The 13,190-nt window shown below is 31.8% G+C and overlaps 1 protein-coding gene across 7 annotated transcripts in view; it reads right to left on the bottom strand.

The window, feature by feature from the left end:
- LOC110993715 (protein sickie) overlaps nucleotides 1-13,190 on the bottom strand; it is a 116,470-nt gene that overhangs the window by 10,006 nt on the left and 93,274 nt on the right. The gene's annotated exons all lie outside the window — the stretch shown is intronic.

Below are 13,190 nucleotides of genomic sequence, written 5' to 3' on the forward strand. Positions count from 1 at the left end.
AATACTTATATTAAAACAATGGTATGTTTGTTCTTGATGAGGAGACTAGTCTGATTTCTGATACCTATCGAATAGTTTTTACGCATTTAGTACAATGTCTATACCATTTTATTGTTACTTTAAATAAAACTGTATAACTTAAAAACAATATTTACCTACTATGTTTTATTACATTTTACTATTTGAGACGTTATTAAATTCATATTTCTTATTAGCTCTTTTAATCCTTTTTCTTCTTTCATTCCATAGAACCTGATACCAAACCACTGTATTGATTTAAATAGGTGTAATGAATATTGTAAGTCAAACCGTGTATGTAGTTCTGCGTGGTACCATTGTGCATTAATTTAAAAGAGTTTGCATTTATCACAAGTCGTAGGCGATAGAGGTATTCTCATTTAAACAATTTAGACCACACAATAAGTGTTTTCTGTTGGTACAAAGTACATACAAACGTGCCACTTCCTGGCTGTCAAGACAAACTCGTTAAGTGCACTTTTTGTTATGAGATGACCGTATGATATGAAGTTTCTAAGAGCTTTTATTATTCCATCATGCCTCTAATCATATATTGTGAAGATTGCTTTGCGAAGCAGGTTTTCTCTATAACTACTAAACATAAACTAATTTACTGTATTGTATGGATCAACATGATAATATATGACATATTCTGTATTCGCAGAATGGACAGAACGACACCTGTCGTCCAAGGTAATTAAATATAAATCGAAAACCTACAAACAAAACTGGAATTACATAAAACTGTTAATAAACGTTAATAGTTTAAGCTATTTACAAGTATTAATATTTATGGGCCATAATTACTGTATGGGCTACATTGTAATTCATATAAAATTTCTCTTCTGTCAACTTTATAGTAAGGAAAAAGTAGTAGTGTTAGTAGTCTTATATTAGTAGGTTTTCGGAGAGAAAATTCTTTTATAATTCATAATTATTAATAGGCAAAGATTGTACAATAACTTCGTAGGAATCAACGCGAAACCACATTTAGCTAATATTATTAAAAACATATTATAATCAGCAATAGTCCGGTTTTTACTGAGAAACCGTTAAGTCACTCTTCCGATTTTATTCAGATGAAAGCTATTTTTGCAACATAAAATAAAAATATTTAATAGGACGAAACGAATGGGGTAAACCAATTTATGAATAACCAAATGACTCACGTTTAAAGTCATGTAAGGGTGGTCAAAGGTGGTTCTAGTCCCTTTGTTTGTCACGGGCACTCAACAAAATTAAATTGGGGTTCAGACGAGCCCTTTATGGTGTTGCAATACAACAAGTGTTCTATCAGCCACGTAGTTATTTGTATTCGTAAAAGCTTCCTGAATTCTATTATAGAAATAAAACAGGTTGACATTAGTTACAGGTCAGGTAATTCTTCACACTCTTCGTTGGATATGATGATTAAAATCATTATAATTATTATAGTGGACACTCTTATCATATATACTTTCATATAATTGAAATTAAAATGAAATAATATCGAAAGACTGAGAACAAACAGACAAGACTACACAATTGAAAATATTGCGTAAACTTAAATGTTCAATCTTAAAGGGTTATCGTTACCTACATGTAAACTTAAAAAAAATAACAAGGAAAACATATGCGCATTAAAATAAAACTACGCACTAATTAAATTCGTTATATTAATTCCATCTATCATAAAAAAGAAACGGTTACCGGCTGTAATTAATGAAGCATATATTTGATGGAGAATTTAAATGTACACAACAGATGTAGATACCAGAGTTTATACAACTAGAGGCTCGCCTGGTTTCGCATCGATAATTATACTAAAGCATCTTTAAAGAGTGTTCACGAAACAGTGTCTATAGTAAAGACTACTTTTGCGATGTCTATTAGCTTTGAAATATTTGAAATTAGAACTTTTCACGTAGTTTCATATTTGCCGAAAGCACTTCAAACGGTGGCCTGTCTCTTAAAACCGAGGTGGAACTTTAACGAAAAAAAGATCTGGTGGCGACGGCATTTTAAAATTCTATCCTATAAATAATGCGCTTAAGACGAAGACAATAATTATTTTTACATTGGTATCACTATATCATGCATTTATTAAGTTTTGTGCAGTTTGGCAGGCATGTCTACCTATAGTGATTTTGAGTACAATTTTTTTTATAAACTGTCTCTACACAAAGACATATTTCAACTTTACGAACACTTATGACTTATATGTAATATAAAACTAACGTTATACTACAAATATTTAAAATAAGAAAGTGTTTAATTACAGTCTCTGTTTAGGGAAAGACACAGTTCTTGTGTATTAGTTTTTTTCTTCTCTTAACAAATAAGGCCCTGACATATTCGAGTTTAATTCGTCTACGTACAGACATCCGCCAGTATTATACGTTTAGATTGCTTAGTCATTAAGAGGGAAAAAATTAATACGAGAATGCAATGTTCAAATACAACTTTCGTACAATTCACCTGCTCTTCCAGTCGTATGTCCAATTATAGTGCCACATTGATAGATCTCCGTAACACCTTTTGCGCGTGCCATAACTGATAGTTGGAAAAACTGGCCTTATACACCTGTAGATTTGAATAACTAGGTCTCTAGCAACTGGTTACCGTTACAGTTTATTTATACCCACTGCATGTTTATAGTCCCGTAATCCCGAAATGGGAGAGATATTTTTCTATGTCTGTTGGTCTAAGTCTAAGTCGGTGGCCTTCTGTGTCTACGAAACCGAATATTGCTTTCTTAACGAAAACGATCTAGAGATAAAACTATGTGTCTAACTGGAGCTATATAATATGCATTGTAAGTTGTGTGCTGTTAAGCATATGAGTTATAAATTGCATACAAAGAAACGTAGTTGTTATTGCTTAATTAATTATTGGTTTTATTATTACAGGCATCGACGACACGGCGCGGCGTCGACTATAAAATTTGTAACCCATTCCGATACTCATTGAATCATTATTTTGGAATTTTGTAAAATCAAGCGGGCTCCAGGATCTCTTTTCTTATTTACACCCTAAATTTCTTATCAGACTAAGCAAATAGGCCTTTGTAGTCAAACATTATTAACGGTTACATTTAGGTTATCAAGGCATTAAAAGGATGATAATTGTAAAGTGAAATTCTTTTCTGTGTCGTCGATGTTCTTGGAACTATGTAAATATCTAAGCCAAAATTAAGTCCATACACAGTGGCCGTATAAATATGAAATGGAAATCTGTGGGTTGAAAATTGATTAAAAAATAACTTTTTCATAAGAGAAATATATAATAACTATGGAATTTTCTATATAAACGATGATAATAGATAAATATCTATCCGCCAATTATTAAATATATTGCAGTTTTTTTAGGGTTGGGGGAAGACTAACTTAAGTTGCGCGAAATAAGACAGCGATCGCAGCCCATGGACCGCCATTTTAGTGGGGGCGTTACAGGCGTTTGAGAGAGGAGTATACTCTACAGTTGGAAGTTGCATCTCCCAGGCAAGATCCACCTAGAGTCGACTCAGTTCGCTAGTTCGCAAAACGCAACAGTTAATGCACGGTTTACATCGGGACGACTTTATATTTAAAAGCTGTAGAGTAAACCAAACTTTTATAAGTATTTATGGTAATGTTCATTGCGAAATCATGCCATTTAAACTGAACAATGCTACGAAAACGCAGCCGTTTAAATATTACTTAAAAAGTAAAAGGTAACACAGAAGGTGAAACAATAATTAAGTAATGCATTACCCAGCTCGTTTAAGGTACAATGCCCTCAAAGCTTTGTGGACGTCACGCACGTGTCTTTACTTACATTAGATAATGAAATTTTACTGTCCTATTTCATAATTTGATACCGTCAGGCCCATTATATCCAAATTATACTTCGTCAATAATGAATATTGTTCAAAAAGGAAAGACGGAACTATTCAATATACATATCCCAATTGTTGATGGTGTATTTACTAAATAAAAGAGAGTATTTATGCTTAACAATAAGAAATATTAGTTTAGTCGCACATAGTCTGTCTAGAACCTAATCGAGCTATAAATTGTTTAATAAATCTCTTTTATACTACGTAGAACGTATAACTTCCTTTTCTCAAATGATATACGGGGGGGCGCCTACACACCAATAGAACTTTTGAAGAAACTAACGATTTAAAATATAGGGGTGTGCCTGTACCGCTATAATAGTTTATGGGTTTAACAACCTATTTTGTATATAAAATATACATATATAATTTAGTTTCAAAGCAAGTGTAACGTGTTATATACGTATGGCCTCTGATTTTAAGTTTTATGCTTTATGTAAAAGTACTGAATATGTCAAAACACACATACACTTGACATAAATAACGAGCTCTAGTATTTAATAAAAAGTTGTGGTTAAGCGATATTTATTACATATATATTGTTGAGCCGAACTCTTATGTCGGTAACATCTAGGACCACCACCATATAAACGAATATCTGGAGTTTTCTACTTGATTTGTCTTGTGTAGGTAGTTAACTGTAGTGGTGGGTTGAAATAATACACCCATAAAACAAGTAAGGTAAATGCGGATGCGACTTTGTATGGAAAGTGTGCCATTGCGGTTCTTTACTGTGGTCAAGAAACATTACAATTGTAATAAGATCCTAGGAACTGCGAAAGCTTTTCTTCATTGCCGCTAAAACCCGAACTAGACTCAACTTTTTAAGTCTGAATTGGTCGGTTTAAAATAAAACTATGTAATTTATAAAGAAAATTCTTATTGGCTAGGAATATGACATATAAGTGGTATTCTAATGTAACTAAATACAATTTTCCAAGGCGTGAAATGCTTATTTCGGAACTTGATTATTGCCTATATATAAATTATTAAGTATTAAATGCATGATGTTAAGTTTACACATTTTAAATGTTTCTATCTTGATTAAAATTTTAAAAATGTACTACGTATTGATGTTTAATTTATAAGCTTTCTATGGAATACATTTTGCATAACAGATACAGATATAATGAATAGCACATATGCATTGAATTTTCTAAATTTTCATTGAGTTACCTTTTTATTTCGTTAGTATAAATATATCATACTGCGAACTGATTACGTCCAGTTATTCAATCAATTAGTCATTCCAAGAATTAAATAACGAAAATAAGGCACACATAGTTTACACCTACATGCGAGATAAGTGAATGAAATCACGTGCAAAGATATTCTGTGTGATATCCAATACTTCTCACGTGCAGAACTTTTACGACAGGTAATAAGAAATTAAATTTCTTTTGCAATTAACATTCATTAAGTTTTTATTGAAAGGTGAACGAGACATTTAATTAACCATAAGCAAAAATTATACCAAATTTATACAAATGACCGCATATTTTACATGTGTTATCAACATTTATTACCGATATTTTTGAGGAAACAGTATTTTTATAATATCCAAGACACACCGGTTTTATAGCCGTGGGAAGATGAAACGAATGAAATCTTTCTAACATGTGACCAATTTCGGCAGTCAGGTAGTTTTTTTTCGGACGTTTTTTCAGTCTTTAAAATGGTGCTTAGATGCACCTGTGTAAAGAAAAAATTAGAACATAAATTATTCTTAACAAAGGTTTGTTAATCCAGTGTATTGAGATATCATTTTAAATTTATTTATATATTCCAACAGTAAAATGTTCTTTTTAATTATGAATCAATTATTTTTTTCTAGCGGAAATCACTTGCCAAACAACTACATGAAATAATTACACTCTTGTTTTTACTTTAGGTGTGAACTATTAAAAATGAATAAGTAAAGAGCTATTCATTTGTGCAATCTAAAATAGGCTTTATAGCAATACATTACAATTTGCTTTGCCTTAATCTTTTAGATAAATATTTTCCTTGTTTTTTTCTTAAAGCGTAATAATAAATACACACTGACGCATAATATAGATATAACTATAAACCTTGTCTTTTGTTCATAACGATCTTTGAAATTTGTTTCCTACTTTCAGAGTCTTGACCCTCAGAATAGTTTCTTATCTAGTAGAACTAGCAACATAAATTATAAATACGGAAAACTGTTATACTTACGTCTTCCAATATAGGACAGCTTTTGTATCGTGATTTCTTTATAGCAAGTTCCCACCAAGGAACAGGAGGCTTCGATCGTAGTATAGTTTGACACCCAACCTTAGGATCCTGCGTTTCATATAATGTTCCCAATGGTCTAGACAATATAGGTTCCCGTGTTTCATCAACAGGTATCCCAGTAATACATTCACAACACTTATGAGGTTTTTTTATGTTCACATGTGGAGGTTTGAAATCAGTACTGAATGAATGTCTGTAACTAAGGCGTTTTGTGAAACCGTTGGTTTCACTTATAGATCGCCTTACGCCATTTCTGTTCTGAAGCGGCATTTTTGGTATTTTCTGCACATCGCTTATGATACTAGAACTGTCGTTCAACTCGGATACATCCGCACATATGGGCGTATTTGGTTCCGAATTGTAGCCAATTTTATTCCTATGTAGACTTCCATAGAACGGGTTTTCCGTCGCAGTAGGTTTAAGGTCTATAAACTTTGGTCTTCGCATGTTTAATGTAGCGTACTTTTGAGGAGATTTATGAAATCTCGATTTATTTGGTAAATCTTTTAGAACATCTTCCGTATCTGTCGACGGTATTGTAGAATTGTCACTATAACTTGATATGGGCCGGTCGTTATCGGTAAAGTACGAGGAGGATTCTGAACAGTTATCTCGGTCGCTATTTCTCTTTCTATAGTCGACAGAAGACCCTGTCGTGTCTGTGCGTACGGAATGTTGTTCAACGTCCTGACTTGCAATGTTGGTGTCATATGGGCGATCGCCGTTATTCACCAATGTTACTTCTAGATTTTCATCAGTATTAAGATCAATTTCTCTGGGCATATCTAGACTTTGAAGTCGCCTTCGAGGCTTTGTGTTTATAGATTTGTAATGAACTTCTTGCCTACCGCTTATAGATTTAACGGGTGAGGCACATATTGATTGCGGCGGACTAACTTTGGCATAAATGGGTTCTGTAAAGCTAAGTCGGGACGGTTTATTTACATGAGCACTTTGTGATTCATTTGTTACGTACTGTACTCCACAACTGCTCTCTAGGAAATTATTTTTAGAAGTTCTTTGTAGTGTAAAATACTCCGAATGCCTTTGAGGTAGATTGGCCATGTGATTTGGTTCAACTAGGTTTCTTATCTTAATCCGGCTTCTTGGTGCTCGGATTGTAGCAAATCCATCGTGAATTGGCGATCCACAATACGTAGGCGATGTAGTTACAGCCATGTTGATTTTTTATTTAACATCCGTCATATAATGTTAGTTGAAAATACTTCCGAATATTATTGAAATATATATTCATTTTCTATAATACAGAGATGTAATTACAATTTGAAATACAATTTCTAGCGATATTTGATAATGTATTAGAGGAAATAATCACTCAGGTTATAAACTAAAAATAAATAAAAGGGGAATAATAAACCAAATTTCAAGTGGTCGCAGATACCCGGAATCATAATATGAAACCTGCTTTTAATTTACTTCAGACTAATCTATGGTAAATCATACTTAGAACCCTTGACGAAGAACATGACTATAAACTATTTTGAGATCTCTTGAGACGATAACAGATCTACATCATGTAATATAAGGTGCATTAGACAACCCTTTTAGGTTAGATAAAAATAAGTATGTAACCTTCAATTTATTTCTAGTTACTAAGATGTATTCAATTGACAAGTCGTGAATAAAATGTAATGCCAGGTTTCCATAAAATATTTAAATACTTTCTAATTCAAACTAGACACGACAGCTGTTCCGGCTTGATATCCGAGTGAATGTGCGAAATTGTAATTAATTTCTCGACTCAGTTGCCGTTTAATCTTAGTAAAGATAGCTTAGCGTAATAAAAACCAGTGTTATGTAGTAGTACATATGTAGCAGTAAGTTTAGTAGTAAGTTTTATGAATTAAAGAAAAACAGTTTTTTAACGGATTGAAGTTAGGTATTATTGTAAACTTATAATTATTTAAACATAATTTTAAATTTAACCGACGATTCGCGTGCTTTACAGTGTGCGTGGTCACGGTGACTGAAGACAAAATGTGTTAAATTTAAAAAGAGTATCACAGCTGTAGAAAATGTTGTATTATCTGTATTTCCCCGGAGTTGGTATCGACTAAAAGATGTAGGGTTTCTGCAGAAATTGCTCACGGTGTCCTCCATTTTCGCGCATTATTTATGTTGAACCAACTCTTATGTATATGTGTCGCTGTCATGTTTTGTTTGTATCATATAGTTATATTAGTGAAACCTATTGTGGATACATCCAATGTGTTTATTTTATGTTTTATTTTTAACTTTATTTTTATTAAGTAAATAAATAAATTGAGATTTTTAATAAAAGACAATATTATTTATTCGGGTACAACGATATTTTTTGCAAATATATGAGCCGACCAAAACTATAATTAATTCGAGACTTCGAAACATTACCAAACACAATTATAAAGTAGTATGTCCGCAAGGTATCTTGGACATTATTAGAATTTTGAGTTGTGCCCACTTCGCCGACATAAGCCATTCTAGAGATACTGATTTATTGTAATGTTTACTTAAATGTTTGCATTACGAAACAAATAGGTTTAACGCTTAATTTAGTGGATAATGATAACCGCTTGAAGGCTTAACAAATGGTTCATAATTGGATTTTATCTCATTTATACCGCTAATCCTTTTCGCTTGTATTAAAACTGTTAAATGCCTTCTAATTTATACGCTTTTTAATTAATAAGATCAGTTAATTCGTGTAAAATAGAAAAAAAACTTAATAGGGTTTGTGTCTGGATTAGATATTCAGGGGATTTCCATAGGTATTTCGTTCGTTCTGTTGTTATATGTTAAACAAAATTCTGCGCCCCACTAATGTTCTCTTTTAGTGGTTGTCTTCGTCTAATGCATACATGCATACAAGAGATAGCTATAATTTCGGATTATATATTATAATATGAGACTTTACGCTCAATTAACGATCAAACAATCGAAGGCAACGAGTATGACTAACCACAATATTGGTATTCCACGGTGTATAAATCCAAGAATCGAATTATGGAATCGTCGTGAATATTAAAATTCTATCAAGACATAATTTCCATATACTCGTATATCGTTTGTATTAAGGTGTAAAATTGTAGCCGACTTTTCATTTTTATTTCAGAAACGGCTATTACATATATTATTTCTTTATTGCAATACTTGCAATAACAAACTATGTGTGTCTAAAACGTAGTAATTAAAAACCTTAGGTTTATGTTATTTAAGTCGAGTTTGTACTCTGTATGCTTATTTAATATATTACTCAAATACCTAATATATAATATTAATATGTTACTTTACTTTATATATTACTAATTTTTAAATAAAACTTTCTTATCGGATAAATAAGCAATTTCTTAGAGAAACTTTACTGTTCACCTAGATTTATACATTATATAATTATTAAATATTTAAATAGTGCTCACGTTAATTACAGACATTATAATTATGATACGATGAAAAATTATTCGTGTCTTTATTAGCTTTATTAACCTATACACTTCTTAATACATTGTAATATATTTTAAATGATTATTACTTATTGAATATTGATATTGTATGCATTAAACGGTGCCAGTACCGAGGGGAGTTCAAACAAGCCCTTGGACTTCTAAGGTTATTGCACTTAGAGTATGTATGATGAATGGCAACGCCTATAAAACTTTTTAATAACCAGCTATACAAAAAGCTTTTAGTGTAATATATAGATACAAACTTTACTGTATTGTGCTATAGTTGTAACATTTCTGCGTAAAAATCATGTAAATAGAACGTAAAATAGTTTATCCTGTATTATATTTAAAGAAAACACTTTTTTAACGGATTAAAGTTATGTATTATTGTAAACTTATAATTATTTAAACATAATTTAAATTTAACTGACGTTTCGTTTTGACGACGTATTATATATTTTTGAATCCGTTCCTTTGATGTAAATATGAATATTTGTTTTTAAATAATTATTATTGTACTTACCGAACATACCGTTTAAACATTTTTATCGGCGTAAATGGTTAAATTACTATCTGTCTTTTTATATATCAAATGAATTAAACAAACGGTCTGAAATTCAGAACAAAAAACCAACAAAGAACATATTCAGAACGAAATTCAGAATTCAGGACTATTATTTCTTCGAGAAATTAAGGCAAAAAGAGACGGATTGATTGTTTATTACGGTCTCGCTCGCTCTAATGTTGGGTTATGTCTTGTAATTTGGTATCAACGACCTGTACACAAGTGTTCTGTAAGATTTTTCATATCTAAGTACACAATCCTAGTTACAAAAGTACAGATAACATCACTTGATGTTTAAAATGTATACCTTTAAAATGCTCTATAAGATAGCAATTTGATAAAATTTAAAAACATGCAACAAATAAATTTCAAATTTGAATTTCCACTTAAAATTCTGAATTTTTAATTTCAAAAGGAATTTTATTAGGATGCAAGAAACAGAGTCTCGCAGTATATATGTTTTATTTATTTAGGTCTTATAAAGTTTAATAAACACGTTAATTAATATTTTTTAAATAAAGTTAGTAGACAAAGCGGACATCAATAAACATGATTGAAATGACAGATTTAATATTATGATAATTTATGTATCGGCTTGTGTTTACCGCCAAGTTACGCGAGATATCTGTGAACTTTGTGAAAATGTGTCAACGCTGCTTTATTATATTTACATTGTTTGAGACATAACCTGGATTGAACAAAAGAGTACGTAATAAAGTATAATATTGTCCTTCACATGTTGTGTTATTAACAAATGATACTTTTTGTTTGAAGGTAGTTTTGTAATAATTTGGTTGAGGTGAGACAGTTTGCAGAGACGGGAGCCATTTTCATTACCGTTAACGCACACTCGTGCATGGATATATTATATATACTTTGGTAGAGTATCATCACCCACAATACAGGTATATACTAGCGTAAGGACCAGCGTTCATAAAGTAATGCAACAACAAGGATCAATCATTAAACTTTTATCTACTTTAATTGGTATACAACAACAATAAATGGACCTAAAGGAGGATTTATAAACCAAATGCAAATGAATAATGAACCATTGTGACAAAATAAAACATTGTCCGATGCCATAGTAACAGTAAACCAAGTCACCCTTCCGTAAAATCAGTAACAAAATGGGCAAGTGTATTTACTTGCTTCCTCTATGTTTAGTGAAGGGGAAGAATTTCACACAGCACATCCGATATACCACGTTCAATAACAATTATAGTAATATGTGCTTTCATTTCCATAGTTCGGCAAAGAACTATTAACTCTAATGTAGAAAGTTGTACAAAACCTCATTGTAAACAGATCATAACCCTAACGGTATATTCGTGTACCAGTAACGTATTTGCTCGGGAATCGAGTGTTTAGCGAAGTCATAATGACTGAAGCGTGTGGGAACTAGAAGAGTTCAATATTGGAAATTAGAACATTTTCATACAAAAAAGTAAGTTACGAGTTTCCAGTAAAACAAAACGTCACACGAAGGTGGTTGTTTCAAGTATCATTCTGACGTCTATGACTACGACGTGATAAGAAAAACGCTATTAATCATTTTGTTTCAAAGCAAAAGCAAAGGACATAAACTGCTGCATATATGATAGGCAAACTAGAAGAGAAACCCAACTAGAATCTTTTAGATGATGAGTCGTAAACTATCTTAATTTGATACGTGTAAGACGATATAAGATCGAATTGCATTAGAAACCATTCATAACTAGAAAGTACGTGATTCAACACGGGTTCTCTTGAAAATGAAATGATATTGTTACGTAAATCTGAATGCATCAAACATTCCAATCGACTAAAATAACTTTAATCCAATAAAGATAATTATTCTATTTTCAAATGTGAACAACGCAATAATCTTGTATTCTTGACATCATTGATAATTCAAGAGCTACAAATGTTACGCAAAAAGAATAATTATTTAACGGAATTTTTCCTCAACACGTCTAAGTAGATCCATCTAAATGACCTTTAAGTGTTATCGCAGATTAGAACATAATGTATGATCCAGCGCATCGTACAATAAGGACTCACAAAGGAAAGGAAGTAAGTATTATAATGCGAATGTACAAAACAAGAAGAAATAATGTAGAACAAGTTTTAGATGCTCGAGTAGCGCATCTGTCGCGCACATGGCCTGGGTCTCAGAGCATAACGTAACCAGAAGACATTTGATATGAAAGAGAGGTGAACACTGCGTCATCTGGTTTAATAAATGCCAAAATGCGGTCAAGGAGTACAAACAAGATCTCATAAATTAAGGACAATGATTACCGTGACCTTATCGATGATAACGCTTTTACTTGAAAAAGTGGTTAAATGTTAAGGAATGAGATTACTAATTCGTTGAATGTCTTATTTACAGTCTCAAGGAAACATTAATAACTACTCAAATTTATCAACAAATAAAAGCAATCAAATCAATTGGAAAAATATATAATTATTAAATGTAATTGGTACACGTCAATTATATGCGAGCATTTATTAACAAAATCTAAACAAGTAGGGTGAATAATACACATACTTGTATCAATGACGTATAATAACTAAAGCTAAATTTAAAGGAACCCGTTTAACCTCTGGCCTCTATTGTTATGCTAATCATGAAGAACCAATCTACTGTGACGGATTTTGCATTCAACAGAAGCGATGTCTATCTACTTAGCAAACCGAATAACAAACAACTATTTTGTCATTGAACTATTGTAGAAATAATGGGCGTGGGCGAATTCGAAATTCAGTAGCAGTATTTTAATTACATTAAGAGTCTAGGGTATCAACAAGTACAATATCTAGCAATTCAAAGATTAAGATTTGTGGTTAGGCACTTCACTCTTAGTAATAAATAACACATAATATTATAAGCTGAATCAGAAAAGACCACCATAATATAATGACATGTCGTATAAAGCGAAATGTGTAACTTGATTCTGATCCAAGCTTATCCTAGCTAATGAGGCTGGAGTCAGCACTTCCTGAATAGATAATACTTTGTACTTTGTAAGTACTTGGAGTGCTTCCTTCCTACCTTTAGACGGGA

This window comes from Pieris rapae, chromosome 12, assembly GCF_905147795.1.
Source record: "Pieris rapae chromosome 12, ilPieRapa1.1, whole genome shotgun sequence".
Lineage (NCBI taxonomy): Eukaryota > Metazoa > Arthropoda > Insecta > Lepidoptera > Pieridae > Pieris > Pieris rapae.